This window comes from Rhamphochromis longiceps, linkage group LG20 (assembly GCF_057381845.1).
Source record: "Rhamphochromis longiceps isolate RC_006_pf linkage group LG20, R_longiceps_female_GT1.1, whole genome shotgun sequence".
NCBI lineage: Eukaryota > Metazoa > Chordata > Actinopteri > Cichliformes > Cichlidae > Rhamphochromis > Rhamphochromis longiceps.
In genome coordinates, this window is record NC_140576.1 from 20456862 (window position 1) to 20476946 (window position 20085).

Here is a 20085-nt window from a genome sequence, read left to right on the forward strand (position 1 = left end):
TCCGCGATAGCCACCACACGAAGTAACGAATAATGAGCCTATTTAAATCCCAGTAACGAGTAACGCGTTCCTGGTTTTGGCATAATAACTAGTTACCATGCTCGTTACCACAATAATAACGTAGTTACTGTAACGCGTTACTTAATAATGCGTTAGTCCTAACACTGGTTATGACTAATGCCAATGGATACAAGTCTACAGGATACAAAGAGGATAGAGTGAGAAATTGTATTAAAGGTCACATTCAGATTGAGAAGAACGAGGATGATGAGAAAACCAGAGTCAGTTGCAATAAGGAAGTCCACCGGTCACGAGGAGTGCGGCGTAGGATCTGGCAAAGCTACCAGGGGAAATCAACAATAACACTTGTGAAAGACATAATAAAATGAACTTCACCACTCGTCTTGGGTCCTTACTAGTTCACGCTAAATAGGGAATTAATACTGCATCTGTCAAAAACCCAGCAACTCACCTACAAAGGTAACAGGGTCCTCATCTCCCTTGACTAGTCTTCAGAGGTGAAGAAAATTCAAAAAGTTCTTGGCGCCTTGCAGAAGCTCAGAGTGGAGCATGTTCTTCTCTTCCCGGAACTCCACATCAAACACAGTGATGAGCAGCTAATGGAAATTCATTCACTTTTTTTTACACATATATCCATGCACGATTAGGGTTTCTATAAATATAACAGAGGTTGTACACATTGAACATGTCCTAGTCCAGGTGAGTGCTGGGTTTTCCACCGTGCCAGTGAGTCCACCACTGGGCAGAGTTGCCACACCTCCTGTCTTTGCTCCACCTGTGAGTAATCAGCAGACAGACTTTTAAGACTCACAAACATTCCTTGCCGGAACGTCAGCTAACCCTTGTTACTGAAAGCCACAGTTAAATACTTATCGTCATAGTAGTTTTTGAGCTAATCTTGTCTTTCTATTCATATCAGCCTCACGGATGGATCCCGCTGTCATTTACCTTCCCTACACGCAGCTGCTGGTCTGCTCGCTGTTTCCGGCATTTACTCACCTGTCTGCCTCCCTGTCCAGTTTTCCACAGTTAGTTAATCTGGACTGGTTTAGCATCACACAGACCTTACTTCCCCCAAGCCTCGCCTCCACCTGTAAAATGACTTTGTGAGCGTAGCTCCGTAATCCTCCACCTGCCCTGCAACTTAGGGTGCCTGTTCTGGAAAATACCCAGTGTCGGGTTCCCTGGCTGCCTCTCCAGCCAGCTAAACAGACTTTTTCCTGTGGGCTCTCTTACCGCACTTGTAGTGTGACTCTTGTTTCATGTTTTGTGACTGTTTAGTGAATTGCTGAGATTCTTCTAGTATAGTTAGTGCTTCATATTTCTGTTTTTGTTCATAGTGTCCCATAGTAATTCACTAGTGTTGTATCTAATAACTCTGAGTTTCTTGCCTGCCATAGAATGAGTTAATTCTCAGTTTCTTAGGTTTGTAGTATTGCGCAAGTATTTCAGTTTGACCAACTCCAGAGGTTAGGTTTCTTTCCTCTCACCTTTAGTTCATGTTTAGTGTTTTACAATTAATCCCTGTGTGTCACCCTCGCATGCCAAAATAAAATCTTGTGTTCACTGTGCCTACGAGGCTCAGTGTGGTGTCTGCATCCTCTTTCCTGTGTCCTCTTCCCTGTCTTGGCCACCCAGGTCATGAGAGAACAAGCAAGATAAAGCAATAAAACAAAAAGTGATGCTGGCATTCTATAGTTATTGATGAATAATGTTTCTGAAAGTGAAAGCATGGCATGATGATGTTTTTGTTTTTTTGTTTTTTTTATTCAATAAAATCTAAATTTAAATGCAAATTGAGTAGTTATACAAAAGGGCAAACCAGACAGAAAGCACCATGATAGCAACAACAATGTATGTGCTTGTGCATTCTGCCATAATGAAATATGCAAGAAATATGTCCTAAAATGTTGGGTCTCAGTGAAATGACACTGTACTGCAGGAGAAGGAAACCAAAGCTTTGGTACTGCTCTTACAACTACAATGCTGACAGGGAGGAGAGAATTAACAGTTAGCGTTTAATTAGTGTTCAACATGGTCTTAATGAGTGACTATACAAACAGCATTCCTTGCCCCCAACTGATCACCACCTGGTGGTAAGTTATTAATTATATTAAGGATGCACTAAGAACACCTGGCAGAGGCCCTGGTCCACAAGATCTTTAACTCACACCTCCGGCAGAGCTTCAACAGCATTCTGAGGGAGACTTTGGACACTGAGTCCAAATAGACCATGTTCAGCACTTCCATTGCCGAAGCTGCTGCATTGAGCTATGGCCACAAGTAGGGATGGGAATTGATAAGATTTTCATGATTCCGATTCCATTTTCCATTCTGTTTAACAATTTGATTCTTTATCGATTCTTATTTTTAAAAAAGGAGAACACACAGGTCGATTAGCTTGGAATTTTGTTTTATATCTTATCTTTGAACAAGATAGAAATTTATGAGTAACATGACCTTACAAACCCAACAGTGAGATCTTAAGAGGTCCACAGCCTATGGCTCCTCGATGGGGTGCCACGAGGTCCCCAGAAAAAAAGTTGTAAATGTAAAATAATAGTAAAATAATTATTCTTCTGTAGCAATAACAAAGTATAACATAAATTATTCTGTGGCTGTTATACAAGAATGTCCAGTAACATTTACACTCTCATTTTTAAAAGTATATATGAGCTAAACACTCAAAAATAAAACTATACCAGCCAGCAAAAAATACAATCAGCTCAAGTCCAATGGAACTGCGCACTGTGCAATTCATCAACTATGGAGAATTAAAGATTCTTTTGCAGAAATATAAGCATATCTGCTTTGTCAGGAAGGCTATGTGATCTTTCTGGACTCTCCAGCTGTGGAGAACACCCTCTCAGACGGGGTGGAGGATGCCTGCACACACAGAAACCTTTCAGCCAGTGCTGACAGCAGGGGCAGAGTCTCTCTCTTGCTCCACCACCATAGGGTGGCGTTTGTTAGGTCTGCTGGATTACACAGATGGATTACGTGGCAGAAACACACACGGACGCAAAATAGTTTGTGATGCAAGCTTTATATATACACGAGTGGGGGAATATTTACAAGGGAAGGGGCTATATACAGTGATGGATAAAAATGTGCCAGGAGATAAACACCGAGGAGATGAGACGGAGCTGAAGTATGCAGGTAGGCAGCAGATGCACCGGAGCTACCTGACAACAGGGAACAAAACACAGCTTATGGCGTACCGTTGATAGCCGAACGTTAAACACAAGTGGACGGAGAGAGTTGGAGAGCTTACTTGACCACCCAAACCACAGCCGCTGCGGTGATCGCCGCCTGATGGTACGTAGCACTCCGTCGCGGATCCACAATAGCCAACACAAAATCCTAGGTAGGCGGGCAGGCGATGGAACAGGCTAAGACAAAGAGAAGCAGGTGAAACGTGGATCCTTTAAAACATACAGCTCCACAGCGTAAAATCAACAGATGCAGCCTGTGCTGACTCATTACCACTTGTGACAGCGACAATACTCCGACACCAGACGTCCGTGACTCTGCTCCCTAAAATTGCTCACTGATGACGTCCGATGCGTCGCAGGTGTGCTGGAATGCCATCAAGCCCCGCCTCGCCTACCTACAACCAAAAGGAAAACAAAACCCAAACAACAACAATACACCTACCCACCACCTCCTAACAGTATCCCCCCCTCAAGGAACGCCACCCGGCGGTCCTCCAGGCTTGTCAGGATGCCTCCTGTAAAAATCCACAATAAGCGCCAGGTCCACAATGAAGGCCCTAGAGACCCAGGAGCGCTCCTCCGGGCCATACCCCTCCCAGTCCACCAGGAACTGGAAACCTCGGCCACGACGGCGCACATCCAGCAGCCGCCGGACCGAATAGACAGGACCCCCGTCCACCACCCGGGCGGGCGGAGGAGGTTCCACGGGTGGGCACAGCGGGCTGCGAGAGACTGGCTGCAGTTGAGAAACATGGAACGTAGGATGAATCCTCATGGAGGCCGGTAGTTGCAGCCTCACAGAAACAGGATTGATGATGCGTTGGATGGTGAAAGGACCCAGGAAGCGAGGGGCAAGCTTCCTGGCCACGCACTTCAAAGGAACATTTGCAGAGGACAGCCAAACCTGTTGGCCCACGGTGAATTGAGGCGCAGGCGTTCTCCTCCGATCAGCAGCCCGGCGAGTCTGAGACACTGTCCGGAGCAGCGCCGCCTTAGTCCGGCGCCAAATCCTCCGACTGCGACGTAGATGATCCCGCACGGCCGGAACCGCAATCTCCGCCTCCTGAGAAGGAAACAACGGCGGCTGATATCCCAAACAGACCTCAAACGGAGAAAACCCAGTAGCTGCCGAGGTGAGAGAGTTATAAGCATACTCAATCCAAGCAAGATGACCACTCCAGGAAGCGGGGTCAGAGGAGGCCACACAGCGCAAGGCGGACTCCAGCTGCTGATTGGCCCTTTCAGTCTGTCCATTAGACTGTGGGTGATAGCCCGAGGAAAGGCTCACCCCCACCCCCAAAGCAGTACAAAAAGCCTTCCACATCCGAGAAACAAACTGAGGCCCCCTGTCCGACACAATGTCCAAAGGAATTCCATGTAACCGAAAAACGTGATCCACGAGCACGCGAGCAGTTTCCAGGGCAGAAGGAAGTCTAGACAAAGGGACAAAATGCGCCGCCTTGGAGAACCTGTCCACAATGGTGAGGATCACCGAGTGACCAGCGGAACGCGGCAACCCGGTAACAAAGTCAACTGCAATATGCGACCAAGGTCGACCAGGGACAGGCAGGGGATGCAGCAACCTGGGAGGGGCCAGGTGACGGCTCTTATTGCGCGCACAAGTGTCACAGGCCAGCACATACTCGCGGGCATCACTCGCCAAAGCGGGCCACCAAAAGAAGTGCCGCAGCAGGGAAACCGTACGACGCACGCCAGGATGACAAGCAAAATGAGACGCGTGCACCCAGTGCAAAACACGCGCGCGCACGGCCGCCGGAACAAACAGTCGAGCCCGAACCCGGGTCCGGATCCTGCCGCTGCGCCTGGCGCACCAGGCTCTCGATCTCCCATGTCACGGCCCCCACCACGCAAGACGAGGGGATGATCGGAACCACCCCCATAGACTCAGACGCGGGGGGGAAACTGACGGGACAAGGCGTCCGGCTTAACATTGCGAGAACCCGGGCGAAACGAGACCGTAAAATGGAACCGGCTAAAAAACAGCTGCCACCGGGCCTGCCTGGAGTTAAGCCGCTTCGCACTCCGAATGTAAGAGAGATTCTTATGGTCCGTCCAAACCACAAACGGCTGTTCCGCCCCCTCCAACCAGTGACGCCACTCCTCCAAAGCCAGCTTAACCGCCAGCAGCTCCCGATTACCCACGTCATAGTTCCGCTCAGCTGGAGAAAACCGCCGCGAAAAAAAACGCGCACGGATGGAGACGGCGACAACACCGCCCCCGCACCCACATCAGAAGCATCCACCTCCACCACAAACTGTCTGGCACCATCCGGGTGGGCGAGAATGGGCGCGGAACAAAACAACTCCTTCAACCGAGCAAACGCCTGCTCGGCCTCAGGAGACCAACTGAAAACTCGAGCCGGGGACGTAAGCCGGGTGAGCGGAAGGGTGATCTGACTGAAGTTCTTAATAAATCGGCGATAAAAATTAGCAAACCCCAAAAACCTCTGCAGGTGTTTGCGCGAGGAAGGAGTCGGCCAATCAGCAATCGCTCTGATTTTGCCAGGATCAGGCCCCACCCGCCCCTTAGCAAGGACATAGCCCAGGAACGACACAGAATGAGCATGAAACTGACACCTCTCCGCTTTCACAAAAAGTTTGTTTTCCAGAAGGTGCTGCAAAACGCTGCGCACCTGCTGAACATGGTCCTCAAAAGACCGCGAAAAAACAAGGATGTCATCCAAATAAACGAACACACACCGACTCAAAAAGTCCCGAAGCACATCATTAATCAACGCTTGAAACACTGCCGGCGCATTTGTCAGGCCAAAAGGCATCACCAGATATTCGTAATGTCCACGGTGAGTGTTAAAGGCCGTCTTCCATTCATCTCCCTGGCGCATGCGCACCAGATGGTACGCATTGCGAAGGTCCAGCTTCGTAAAAATGACCGCGTCCTGTAAAGGTTCAAAAGCAGAAGAGATCAGGGGAAGAGGATATTTGTTCTTCACAGTAATGTCATTAAGACCCCGAAAATCAATGCAGGGTCGGAGAGATCCATCTTTCTTATCCACAAAGAAAAAACCCGCCGCCAACGGCGAAGACGATGGACGAATCAGGCCCGCCTCCAGTGACTCCGTAATATACCTCTCCATGGCTGCCTTCTCCGGACCAGAGAGGTTATACAGCCGGCTGGTGGGCAAAGGAGCTCCAGGTAACAGTTCAATGCCACAATCATAAGGATGATGGGGGGGAAGCGAGAGCGCACAGCGTTTACTGAAAACCGCCCCCAGATCATGATATTGTTCAGGTACAGACGAAAGATCCACCTCCTCGGGTGCCAGCTTAGACGAGCAGACAGGCGAAGGCGGAAGAGCAGACTGTAAACAGTGAGACAAGCAGTGGCTACTCCAACTCTCAATGCGACGGGAGGACCAATTGATATGAGGATTATGACGCTCGAACCACAGGTAACCTAAAACGATGGCAGACTCCGGGGAGGAAAAAACAAAGAAACGAAGAACCTCACGATGATTACCAGAAAGAATCAACGAAACCGGTTCAGTCTCATGAGCGACGGAGGGCAGTAACTGACCGGTGAGAGCCACAACGGAGACGGGAACCTGCAGGGGTTTCGTCTCAATACCGAGACGCCGCGTGAGACCGCCGTCAATAAAATTCTGCTCAGCGCCAGAATCCAAAAGTGCCCGCAACGGGCAGGTGGACACAAAATGGCCCGGCTGGCCACAATACAAACACAACCGTCCCTCAAACCGCCTCCGACGCTCCTCCAGCGTCAGCCGTGTACGACCCAACTGCATAGGCTCCTCAGCGGCGGGCGCCGGAGGAGACCATGCGCGGGCCGGACCGGGAGGAGGGGGACGGGACACTCTCCCTCTCACGCTCGCGAAGGCGATTACCGATACGAATAGCCAGATTAACTAGAGCCTCGAAACTCTCCGGTTCGTCACGAGTGGCGAGCTCATCCTTCATGCGATCGGTCAATCCGATGACAAAAGCCCCGCGCAACGCGTCATCACCCCACCCCGTCTCCGCGGCCTTAACCAATAGAATCAATAGAAAACTCCGCCACCGACCGGCCCCCTTGGCGGAGGCCGTGCAGTTGCCGCGCGGCCTCATCCGAGCGCAGGGGGTGATGAAAAACAGCCTTAAAATCCCAAACAAACTGCTCATACGTGACAGTCTCCACGGGATGCAGAGCGAGATAAAACTCGGCCCAGTCCAAAGCACGATCACGAAGGGCACCGATAACATGAGAAATCTTAAAAGCATCATCGGAAAACGCTTGGGGATACCGCTGAAAAAGCAGAGAAACCTGAATCAAAAAACCCCCGCAACGGCCCAACTCTCCCGTAAAAGGCACCAGAGCCGGGGGAGCGGGGTCACGAACAGAGCCCACACCCCGTGAGGCAGACGGTACGGGCGGGGGGGCAGGAACAGCGGGAACAGTAGGAGGAACTAACTGAGCCAAAGTCTCTTGAATGGCCGACAGGGTCTCATTAACCCAGCCCGCCCATTGCTCGGACGCCGCCAACTGCCGAGACAAGCTTGACAAAGACTCCTCGTGTTTCTGGAGTAAATCGCCGGACGCGGGACCTGTGTGTTCTGCCGAATCCATCAAAATGGTCGGAGTATTCTGTTAGGTCTGCTGGATTACATAGATGGATTACGTGGCAGAAACACACACGGACGCAAAATAGTTTGTGATGCAAGCTTTATATATACACGAGTGGGGGAATATTTACAAGGGAAGGGGCTATATACAGTGATGGATAAAAATGTGCCAGGAGATAAACACCGAGGAGATGAGACGGAGCCGAAGTATGCAGGTAGGCAGCAGACGCACCGGAGCTACCTGACAACAGGGAACAAAACAGAGCTTATGGCGTACCATTGATAGCCGAACGTTAAACACAAGTGGACGGAGAGAGTTGGAGAGCTTACTTGACCACCCAAACCACAGCCGCTGCGGTGATCGCCGCCTGATGGTACGTAGCACTCCGTCGCGGATCCACAATAGCCAACACAAAATCCTAGGTAGGCGGGCAGGCGATGGAACAGGCTAAGACAAAGAGAAGCAGGTGAAATGTGGATCCTTTAAAACATACAGCTCCACAGCGTAAAATCAACAGATGCAGCCTGTGCTGACTCGTTACCACTTGTGACAGCGACAATACTCCGACACCAGACGTCCGTGACTCTGCTCCCTAAAATTGCTCACTGATGACGTCCGATGCGTCGCAGGTGTGCTGGAATGCCATCAAGCCCCGCCTTGCCTACCTACAACCAAAAGGAAAACAAAACCCAAACAACAACAATACACCTACCCACCACCTCCTAACAGCGTTATCCTTGCAGGGGATGGGGGTTAGGCTTCTATACTGCTGGATTTCCTGATCCACTCTCTGGGCCAGGGAAAGAACGGGCTGCCATTGTTGGAATGACTGCAGCTCGTTGTCCTCCTCTTCAAAGAGTTCTTCCAAGGCCGTTTTTTTTTGTTTTGTTTTTTTGCTTTACTGGTAGCGCCTGAAATTAAATGGACATAATAAAAAATGAAGCAAAAAATGAAAAATCCATGACATTTAAATTATTATCACAATGAACTAAACTTACATAGTCTTCTTCATCCTCATCTTCATCTTCGAGCAACTCTCCCTGTGTGACTCCTTGCTCTAGGTGCTTGAGTAGAAAGTGACAAATAAACAAACAAATCAAAGTACCACGGATCCATAGATGAAAGGTATCACTCTCGCAATGGAAATGTGCTACAATGAAAAATGAACTGTCATATTGAAATACCTCATCTCCTGTCCCAGACTTCATCCTTATCCACTTTGAATTTACAGTGGGGCAAAAAAGTATTTAGTCAGCCACCGATTGTGCAAGTTCCCCCACTTAAAATGATGACAGAGGTCAGTAATTTGCACCAGAGGTACACTTCAACTGTGAGAGACAGAATGTGAAAAAAAAATCCATGAATCCACATGGTAGGATTTGTAAGGAATTTATTCGTAAATCAGGGTGGAAAATAAGTATTTGGTCAATAACAAAAATACAACTTGTCTATGGAAAATTGTATTTAGTAGTCAGTATAATCTTTTAGTGATATAAGTTTGCATATGGTAGAATACTGCATGTAGTTATTTGTATTAGGAAATATTCAACCATGTATACTTAGAGGCATATAATCAATTGTGTGTGATCTCTAGCAGGCTGCAGGCTTGGCGTGCACCTCAGGAATGCACCCCCACGTCCTGGGAGAACGAGAGAGCTTGTACCTGGTTTTATTGTTTTATGGCAGGATTAACGTAGTTACGTTTGTTTTAGTCTAAGTGCTTTAACTGCTGGACTTCTTCACCCTTCTCCTGACCAAGGATGTACCTTTTATGACCCTTTGATCAGCAGGACACACACACACACACACACACACACACGTTCAATGGAGTATAAAATAAAGACCAGGGGCAGTGCTCAGCGCGAGTCATTGAGACTGCCCTTGCTAGCAAGAAGTTCTGTGTGTTTCTCTTCTCTGAGTCTTTACCGAAGAAGTGTTTTAGAATATTTTCCCTAACACAACTCAATACTTTGTAACATAACCTTTGTTGGCAATAACAGAGGTCAAACGTTTACTATAGGTCTTTACCAGGTTTGCACACACAGTAGCTGGTATTTTGGCCCATTCCTCCATGCAGATCTTCTCGAGAGCAGTGATGTTTTGGGGCTGTCGCCGAGCAACACGGACTTTCAACTCCCGCCACAGATTTTCTATGGGGTTGAGGTCTGGAGACTGGCTAGGCCACTCCAGGACTTTCAAATGCTTCTTACGGAGCCACTCCTTTGTTGCCCGGGCGGTGTGTTTTGGATCATTGTCATGTTGGAAGACCCAGCCTCGTTTCATCTTCAAAGTTCTCACTGATGGAAGGAGGTTTTGGCTCAAAATCTCACGATACATGGCCCCATTCATTCTGTCCTTAACACGGATCAGTCGTCCTGTCCCCTTGGCAGAAAAACAGCCCCATAGCATGATGTTTCCACCCCCATGCTTCACAGTAGGTATGGTGTTCTTGGGATGCAACTCAGTATTCTTCTTCCTCCAAACACGATGAGTTGAGTTTATACCAAAAAGTTCTACTTTGGTTTCATCTGACCACATGACATTCTCCCAATCCTCTGCTGTATCATCCATGTGCTCTCTGGCAAACTTCAGACGGGCCTGGACATGCACTGGCTTCAGCAGCGGAACACGTCTGGCACTGCGGGATTTGATTCCCTGCCGTTGCAGTGTGTTACTGATGGTGACCTTTGTTACTTTGGTCCCAGCTCTCTGCAGGTCATTCACCAGGTCCCCCCGTGTGGTTCTGGGATCTTTGCTCACCGTTCTCATGATCATTTTGACCCCACGGGATGAGATCTTGCGTGGAGCCCCAGATCGAGGGAGATTATCAGTGGTCTTGTATGTCTTCCATTTTCTGATGATTGCTCCCACAGTTGATTTTTTCACACCAAGCTGCTTGCCTATTGTAGATTCACTCTTCCCAGTCTGGTGCAGGTCTACAATACTTTTCCTGGTGTCCTTCGAAAGCTCTTTGGTCTTGGCCATGGCGGAGTTTGGAGTCTGACTGTTTGAGGCTGTGGACGGGTGTCTTTTATGCAGATGATGAGTTCAAACAGGTGCCATTCATACAGGTAACGAGTGGGGGACAGAAAAGCTTCTTACAGAAGACGTTACAGGTCTGTGAGAGCCAGAGACTTTCCTTGTTTGAGGTGATCAAATACTTATTTTCCACCCTAATTTACGAATAAATTCTTTACAAATCCTACCATGTGAATTAATGGATTTCTTTTTCACATTCTGTCTCTCACAGTTGACGTGTACCTCTGGTGCAAATTACTGACCTCTGTCATCATTTTAAGTGGGGGAACTTGCACAATCGGTGGCTGACTAAATACTTTTTTGCCCCACTGTAAATCGGAGGTCCAAGACAGTGGCCTCCTCCATGAATCTCTGGATATCAGTGTCCTTAAATTTTAAAAGGGAGGAAAATGTGACATCATGACTATCCTTAAGTATTTATAACTGTCATTTTATTTATGATAAATGAATCCTAGTATCGTTTGGAAAGATCTTTCCAAATGTTCTCCTTTATGCTCCTTGTGAAGGCAAAGTCATCTTCTTGTACGGTGTAGTGTTGCTGTAGCTTTTGCAGGATGGGCAAAATCTCACCACAGGTCTGACTTTTGTCGCTGGAAACTGCTAGTGTGGAGGTGTAGTGCTTCTGCATGAGTACCACAAACTCCTCTACTTTTCTTAAGTCGTCATTGCCGAACCTGAGTACAAGTTAAGCCATATACCCATTATTTTTCAGTACTACTCAGCTTTCCTTTTCCATTGACTTTCTTATCTGTGGATCGATGGCTGGAGCCTGGATGGCAGGAAACTGCTGCTAGAATCTCTCCATCATCAAATACAGAGAGGTCCATCTGGTCTTTACATCTAGGAGCAGCATATGCTTGGGCAGCTCTGGGGAGTATTGCATTCACAACTTAAATGCTAATGTAATATTCCTTATCTTAGTTTATACATTTACTTTGATCATGATCTAATGATTTACATATACACAATCTGAACAAACTATTTACTATGCTTACTGAGCAACTCTTGCTTCTCCTTCAGGACCACTTTTGCCATGTTGTTCATCCATACAATCACAGAGCGACTTCTTGCCGCCCAGTTGGAAATGGCAAGACAGTTGTAGAGCTTCTGAGCTCAAAGGTTCAGGGTGTGTGCAAAGCATGGAAACTTGAGAATTTGTAGCTTTTTGACAGCTACATCCATGTTGGCCGCATTATCAATAGGGATGGGTACTGATATCCGGTGCCATTATGGCACTGGTTCTGACATAAATGGTAGTAACCATACCGAAAAGCAGTGCACATTTCGGTGCTTTATTTCAGTGTTTTTTTTTCCTGACATGTCATACACATTGGATTCTAGCCAATCATTTTACCTTTCCAAGGACAGTAGGCCGACCCAGGTGTACGTTCTTTTAGAGCAGAGCTACAGATTAAAAATGCCCAAGGCGAAGCGGTCAAAAGTCTGGCTATACTTCACAGCAAAATATGCAAACTCAGCAGCCTGCAGCAAGTGCTTTAAGGTAATATTGTGCAAAAGAAGTAACACCTCGAATCTGATAAAACACCTGGCAACGCATACCGATTTTTTAAAAGCTGAGAAATGCACCGTATTTGATAACTTGCTGCAAGACCTCACACCGAGCACATCTACTGCGGGTGTGGTGCCTGTTATCGGACTTGGAGTTAGCAACATCCCCCAAGAACCCGAAGAGGAGAGTCCTGGCCCTTGCCCTGCCAGTGTAGCAGAAATGATGACGGATGATGATGGCAGCAGCAGCCGTTCTTCTCTGGGTGAGTAGCTTCGTGTGTAAATTACGGTGAGTAGGCTAACCACGTTATTAAATTAATACACATAAGGTGAACTAGCAAACACTGTCGTAGTTACATGTGGCTGTCTTCTTGATAGCAGATACTCCCTTTGCCCTGGCCAAAAAGGCTAAAATGACCAAAGAAAAAATGGAAAACAACTAAACATGAGAGGTTTGTGGACAATGTTTGTGTTTTTTCCATTGTTTAAGCACTGCTTCCAGCCAAGAGTGATACCATATATGCCCTTAGCTTGAGAAAAGGCTAACATTGTTATCATTTTACAAAAGAACACAGCTAAACATGAGAGGTTTTAGGACAAAGTTTGTGTTTTCCATTGTTTAAGCACCAGTTCCAACCAAAGCAGGTATGTTATATCAACAGAAAAGGCTAACTTGGTTATCATTTTGCAGAAAAAAGAGACTGCTAAAAATATAAGCATAAGACATTTTTGGACAAAGTTTGTGTGTTACATTCTTTAAGCACAGGTTCGAGCACCATTTAAGTACCACCACCGTTTCAAAAGTACCGGTTTGGCACCGGTATCGGACAAAACCTAAACGATACCCATCCCTAATTATCAACAGTGGCTGCCACAACCTTGTCTTTGATACCATACTCCTCCAAGATCTCATCAATCTCTTCTGCTACAGCTGCTCCTGTCTATGCCTGGTACACTGGTTTGGTTTTGAGGACTTTTTCTTGAGCCTGGCCATTCCTGACATAATGCAGCTGTGAGGTAATGATCTTGACTAAAACTTGTCCATCCATCTGCAGTGATGGCTACCTTCAACACATGTTTCAGGTCAGAAATCAGATTTGCCTTTTCAACTGCATACCAAGCAGGGATCAAGTGGTTGGTTAAACTGTCTCTGTTTGGGGCTTTGTACTTAGGGGTCAGAGTCTTTATCATTTCTCTAAAAAATATACAAATGGAAACGGATGAAACATTTGGTAAGAGGAGAACATGCAACTTTGACATTCCCTGACTTAGCCTACAACTAAACACATTCACTTACCGAAACTCGGGGGCATCTACTGTGCCTTTTACCACAAACTTAGTCACTACTCGGTGACATTCATCTATCCTGGCCTGCATCATTTTACTTTTCCCTGCCTCTGTGAAAGGAGAAGCTACCGGTAGACTGCAGCGAGAACTGCCAGCATCTGAGCCAGCCAGACTCTGTCTTTCTCTCTCTTGTCATGGTCATCTAAATGCAATGCACAGTAATAGCAGGTTTTGCAATAAGGCAAATCACGCTAACATAATATGCAATGTTAGTTGATTAGTTACCGGCCCTATTAACAGGAGAAGACATGCAAACGTTACCGCTGCTGCTGGGTTGAGCTTCACTAGTTCGGAGCGAATCAAAAACACAACATTCATTTAACGTTATCTAGTGTTTTGTGAGCAAATGCTTCTGTATATTTGTAGAGTAAGCGTTTGAGCGTTTGTGCCGCTTAGGCACCATGTTTCCTACTGGGTAAAACAACATGGTGACATCATTCGAGGCGACTGGAATCGATAGGGGAATTGTTTGCAAAAATGGCAAACAATTCCAAGGTATTGAAACAGTGGGAACCGGTTCTCAACAAGGATCGGTGTTCAATTCCCATCCCTAGCCATAACGTTGTTGGTGCCTGTCGTAGTGGTAACCCCCCCCAAATGATGGACACCAGAGGTAAAGGAAGCCACCATGACTCACACAGTGGCTGAAGCAAAAACTTGGGTGTGGGAGGAGTTCGGAGATGTCTATTTCTGGGGCAAGGTCACCGAGGCAGTTAGACAACTCCTTGGTAGCAGGGGCCTGAAGGCTCTGGGTGTTGGTGGCAGGAGCCTGAAGGCTCTGGATGTTGGAGGGCAGTCTTGGTTGACACACCTCTACAATGTTGCATGGAGATTAGGGGTGATACCTCTGGATTGGCAGACTGGGATGGTGGTTTCCACAGGGTTTGTTCCAACTATAGTGGGATCAGACTCCTCAGCCTCACTGGGAAAGTCTATGCTGGCAAGGAGAGTCCATCTGTTAGTCAAACTTCAGATACAGGAGGAACAATGGGCTTTTCATCCTGGTCATGGAACACTGGACCAGCTCTTTATCCTTGCTTGAGGCTGCATGAGAGTTTGTCCAACCAGTCTAGATGTGCTTTGTGGACTTGGAGAATACATTCGACCATGTCCCTCAGAGGTCCGTGTGGGTGGCGCTTACCTATTTCTATGGGCTATTTGATCCGTATACAATGCTGCAGGAGCTTGGTCTGCATAGATTTAGCAGCATAACATCAGCAATTTCAGTCTTACAATCTCCTTTAAGAGGGCAATTCGCCATTCAACCCTAGTATAGTTTATACTGCATAGGGACCTCCATCCTGACTTCTAACAACATTGGTCATAATCAGTAGGTCAACCCCGAAATTTATCTCCAAGACATTAATATGTTGTAAGTGTGGTCAACTGTTGACATTTTCCTGTTGGGGAATGTTGCATCGATGAACAGGCATGCTTTTCTGTGTAAATAAATCTGACAATTCATAGTAGTTCTCTAAATCCAATTCAACTACTTGCAATTCTGAGATGATATGGCTACTGACCATTTTCTATTGACCCATTGTACATAAGAGAATGCCAGTTTTCCTTCAAAATGATGCTGAACTCCCAGGATCCAGAAAAGTATATGTTATCAGTTACTGGGGGCCTTTCTTGGACTTCACTCACTGGGATTATGGAGAGAGCACTGTTTTGCTCACTGACCCCAGTAACACCACTGCTTTGAACAGAATACAGAGACCCTTCATGTTCATGTGATGGTTCTCCTTCTCCTTTAGTTTGAACTGAAAAACTTTCTCCCTTCTTGGGGCGGACATGGGTGTTTCTGATTACACGACACATTTCCTACAGTCCTTGCTTCATACAGCTATAAAATACACCCCATTCTCTTTCAAAAAGGAAAATCTTTCACTGTGCAATGTTCCTTCAAATGAAGGACACAGATTTAGCATATGCCCAGCTCCACAAAACAAGTAGACTTTTGCTACATCTGAACCTCGTTCTCACCTCAATGCAGGGTCAACCTCCCTTTTCACTTTTGACACAGCAGTAGCAAAATTCCTCGTGTTAGTTCTAGGGAGGAGCTTGGAAAGAAAAGCATCTGGACTTCTTTAAGTTATTTGAAGATGTTTCAGTTCTAGGGTCAAATTGTGGAGAGTCCCAGATTTAAGCCCTAAGGGAGTGTCCCTTCAAGAGGGACAAAGGACCCCCTATTGATCCTCTACCTAAACACACGAGCTAAAGTGTGAAAATGGGTGTAGGTCACAATCAGCCAAGGTTTCAGGTGAGTTCATTGTGTAACCTAGCCCCAACCTATCATGTGATTTCCTGAGGTTAGATGGCCCAGGATGCGAGTGGGCGTTAAGGCGCCTGAGAAGGGATTTCAAAACTAGATTGCGGATGGCAGACAGCTGGTGTCGTAAACCACCACCTCTGTTCAAAGATGGCCATTCACAGTGGACATAGATGGCTTCATTCAATCCTCTTTCGAACCATCTGTCTTCTCTGTTCAAAATGTGAACACTTGCATCCTCAAAAGAGTGACCTTTGTCCTTTAGATGCAGATGAACAGCTGAGTCTTGTCCCGTGGAGGTGGCTCTTCTATGTTGTGCCATACGTTTATGAAGTGGCTGTTTGGTCTCTCCAATGTAGAGGTCTGGGAATTCCTCGCTACACTGTACAGCATACACTATATTGTTAAGTTTGTGTTTAGGCGTTTTGTCTTTTGGATGAACCAGTTTTTGTCTGAGTGTGTTGCTGGGTCTGAAGTAAACTGGGATGTTGTGCTTGGAGAAGACTCTCCTGAGTTTTTCCGATATACCAGCTACATAGAGGATGTTGTTGCATTTGTCTTTCTTATCCCCCTTAGCTGGTGTTTGGTCTTCTTTTCTGTGCATCTTTGCTGACTTGCTGACTTGATGAAACACCAATTAGGAAAACCGCATGTTTTAAGAGCTTTCTTTACATGTGTGTGTTCCTTCTTTTTCCCTTCAGACTTAGAGGGAACAGTTTCTGCCCAGTGTTGTAAGGTCCTTATTACTCCAAGTTTGTGTTCCAGAAGGTGGTGGGAGTCAAAGAGGTTGAGGTTTCCATTCTCTTCAATGCACACGGCACAGTCCAGGAATGGCAAACAGTTATCCTTTGTGTCTTCCCTGGTGAACTTGATGTTTTTATCCACAGCGTTAATGTGAGCAGTGAAGGATTCCACTTCTTATGTTTTGATTTTGACCCAGGTGTTGTCTACATATCTGTACCAGTGGCTAGGTACTCTCCCTTTAAAAGAGCCAAGGGTCTTTCTTTCCACTTCCTCCATGTGAATGTTGGCTACAATAGGTGACACCGGGGAGCCCATGGCACATCCATGTTTTTGTCTGTAGAAACCCCCATTGTATATGAAATATGTGGTGGTAAGGCAGAGGTCTAACAGTGTGCAAATCTGATTGGGAGTGAAGTTGGTTCTATCTTCCAAGGAGCTGTCTTCTTGTAGTCATTTTCTGACAGTCTCCACTGCCTCCGTGGTAGGCATGCAAGTGAAGAGACATCAAAGGACACCATAGTTTCATCTGGATCCAGAGTAAGCTTCTGGACCTTGTCGGTGAAGTCAGTGGTGTTCTTGATGTGATGTGGGGTGTTCCCCACAAGAGGTGCTAGAATGGTAGCAAGGTGTTTCGAAATGTTGTAAGTGGCTGAGTTTATGCCTCTAACAATGGGTCTGAGTGGGACACCTTCTTTGTGGATCTTAGGAAGTCCGTAAATGCAGGGTATGGTATCCCCTGGGTATAGGCAATGATAGGACAAAATCATTGAAAGCCCTACATATCACCTGTGACATTATTCAAACTGCGAAAATCTCTGCACGGCCACCATCAACCGTCTGATTTGGGCACCATGTGTAGCGGAGAGGCCCAGGCACTATTCGAGCGCTGTACGATGCCGAGGCGCTCCATGGTTGCAAACTTTTCCCAAGCGATGGGGAATTTCTGTCATGGCGCAGTGGCCTGTGGAAATGGGATGGACTCAAGTGCAGATTCAAAACCGGAGGCCAGGGGTGAGGTGTAACGAAAAGAGATTTTATTTTACAATGCTCAGAGGCTAACAGAAAGTGCAGACTAGAATCAATGAACATAAACTAGATGTCTGAGGCGAGAGAAAATACTGTGATGATAACTAGATGGCAGGGATAACTGGGTGCAGGTACTGGGCAGGGGAAACTGTGGCGGGCCAGGGCACTGAAACAGAGGAGAGAGCAGTCAGGGGAATCCCACAGAGGGTTGCGAGTGAATCTAAGGATAGTACACTGAGCTGTCTTACAAGCTTGCAGGTGGGGTTGCGTGGAGGGGGGAGGCAGGAGAGGTCCAGGTGGGTGCTGTATGCAATGCAGGGAGGCAGGCAGGAGAGAATGGCAGTTCCAAAACGGAGAGGGATTACCGGCGGCAGCAAACTGGTATCCAGGAGAACTTGGTAGGTGGGTTTCAGAGGCTGACGAGAAAAACAGAGATACGGTTAATACACACGATGAGTCACCAAGGAACGGACATGAGGCCGAGAACTGACTAAAGTTGGCAGATAATCTGGCGAAGACCAGTTGAGTGCGCCGGTCATAAATACTGCTGGTACGATTGCCATCAGGTGAGGAACAACAAAGACTCCACCCAGTGGGGAGGAGCCGATGCTGTGGAAAACCACCCAGACCACGACAATTTCGTAGGGTTGAGGAGGCACGCCTGTGCAAACACCGGGGGACCAAACATGGTGATATAATGTTCAACCCTGTGTTTCAATTCAGTTCAATTTTATTTATATAGCGCCAAATCACAACAACAGTCGCTTTATATTGTACAGTATATCCTATAATAATAGATACAGAGAAAAACCCAACAATCATTTGACCCCCCATGAGCAAGCACTTTGGTGACACTGAGAAGGAAAAACTCCCTTTTATTTATTTATTTTTTCTTTTGCCTGCCCCGTTTGGCTTTTTTGCCATCAGAATTATTGTCTAAAGGCAAAGAAAGATGCCCAACGGATTTACTTTACTAAATTGACCATCCCAGGCTGGGATGGAAAAACTCCCTTTTAATAGGAAGAAACCTCCGGCAGAACCAGGCTCAGGGGGGGTGGCCATCTGCTGCGACCAGTTGGGGTGAGAGAAGGAAAACAGGATAAAGACATGCTGTGGAAGAGATACAGAGATTAATAACAGGTACGATTCAATGCAGAGAGGTGTATTAACACATAGTGAGTGAGAAAGGTTACTGGAAAGGAAAAACTCAATGCAATCATGGGAATCCCCGGGCAGCCTACGTCTATTGCAGCATAACTAAGGGAGGACTCAGGGTCACCTGGTCCAGCCCTAACTATATGCTTTAGCAAAAATGAATGTTTTAAGCCTAATCTTAAAAGTAGAGATAGTGTCTGTCTCCCCGAATCCAAACTCGAAGCTGGTTCCAGAGAAGAGGGCCCTCTCATTCTACTTTTAAATACTCTAGGAGCCTGCAGTGCGAGAGCGAAGTGCTTCAATTGGGTGATATGGGTTTCGTCGTTGTTCTAAAGGCTATATGTGCAAAAGCAACACCGAGCCATGATTATCAATAAAAACAAATGAACAGGTAACCCTCTTATTACAATATCAATAATCTAATATAAAAGGTATAAACCTTTCCTGTTGACAAGATGTTGGGGCTGCTGCATAACCAACGTCTGCAGCAGCCTAAACATGGGAATACTGACGACCTGCACAAATAAATACATAAAAAGCACTTCTGAGATGTTTTTATGTCTTTTCTTTGCTCCAAGCAACTTGTTCTCTGTGTGCCTTTCTCTTGTTTGTATACATTTTCTTTTTCTCTCTGGTTCTTGGCGAAGTCGGTTGCACTTTTCTCCTCTCCTCCCTTATCTTCCCTGCTTAGCCTCTTGTGTCCTTTTCCAGTCTTGTGTATTTTGTATTACTTTTCCCTGGAACACTCTCTCACAGTCTGTTCTCTAAAACCTAAAGAGGAATTATGGATTTGATCAACTGGTCCCTGAATGCAATTGACACCCTTTTCTCAACGAGAAGTCTGGGCTCGGGTGAGCCTGAGTGTTGAAGATATCTAGCTATTCGGAGCCATGATAACAGGGTTCTTGCTGATCGGAGCTGGCTTGGCCCTGGCTTGGCCCTGGCTTATCGAAGATTAAAGAAAGCGGAATCGGCTGTTTAAAACCCCACAAGGCTGCCTGCAGGGATTGAATCGATGGGACGAGTGGTGAGTTCTCAAAATGGGCTCATTGAGCGCAGCACAGATAAGATCTTGGAGAAGCTTACGGCTGCTGTGAACACTCAGAATAAGATCTCTGAGCGAAAATTTGATTACACCTTGGAGAAGCACTCAGAATAAG

General features: G+C 46.7%; 1 long non-coding RNA gene and 2 pseudogenes across 1 annotated transcript; all 3 read right to left on the minus strand.

Annotated features, from left to right (window-relative positions):
• Positions 1 to 3080: 3080 nt before the first annotated feature.
• On the minus strand, positions 3081 to 3673 carry LOC146645197 (uncharacterized). Its single transcript, XR_014909149.1, has 3 exons — positions 3508 to 3673; positions 3296 to 3413; positions 3081 to 3206 (listed from the first exon to the last, which is right to left on the minus strand). It is a non-coding gene; the product is annotated as an uncharacterized LOC146645197 (long non-coding RNA).
• A 3352-nt stretch (positions 3674 to 7025) lies between these two features.
• Positions 7026 to 13572, minus strand: LOC146645198 (uncharacterized; annotated as a pseudogene).
• Positions 13573 to 15917: 2345 nt separating this feature from the next.
• On the minus strand, positions 15918 to 17511 carry LOC146645199 (uncharacterized; annotated as a pseudogene).
• Between the last annotated feature and the right edge of the window lie 2574 nt (positions 17512 to 20085).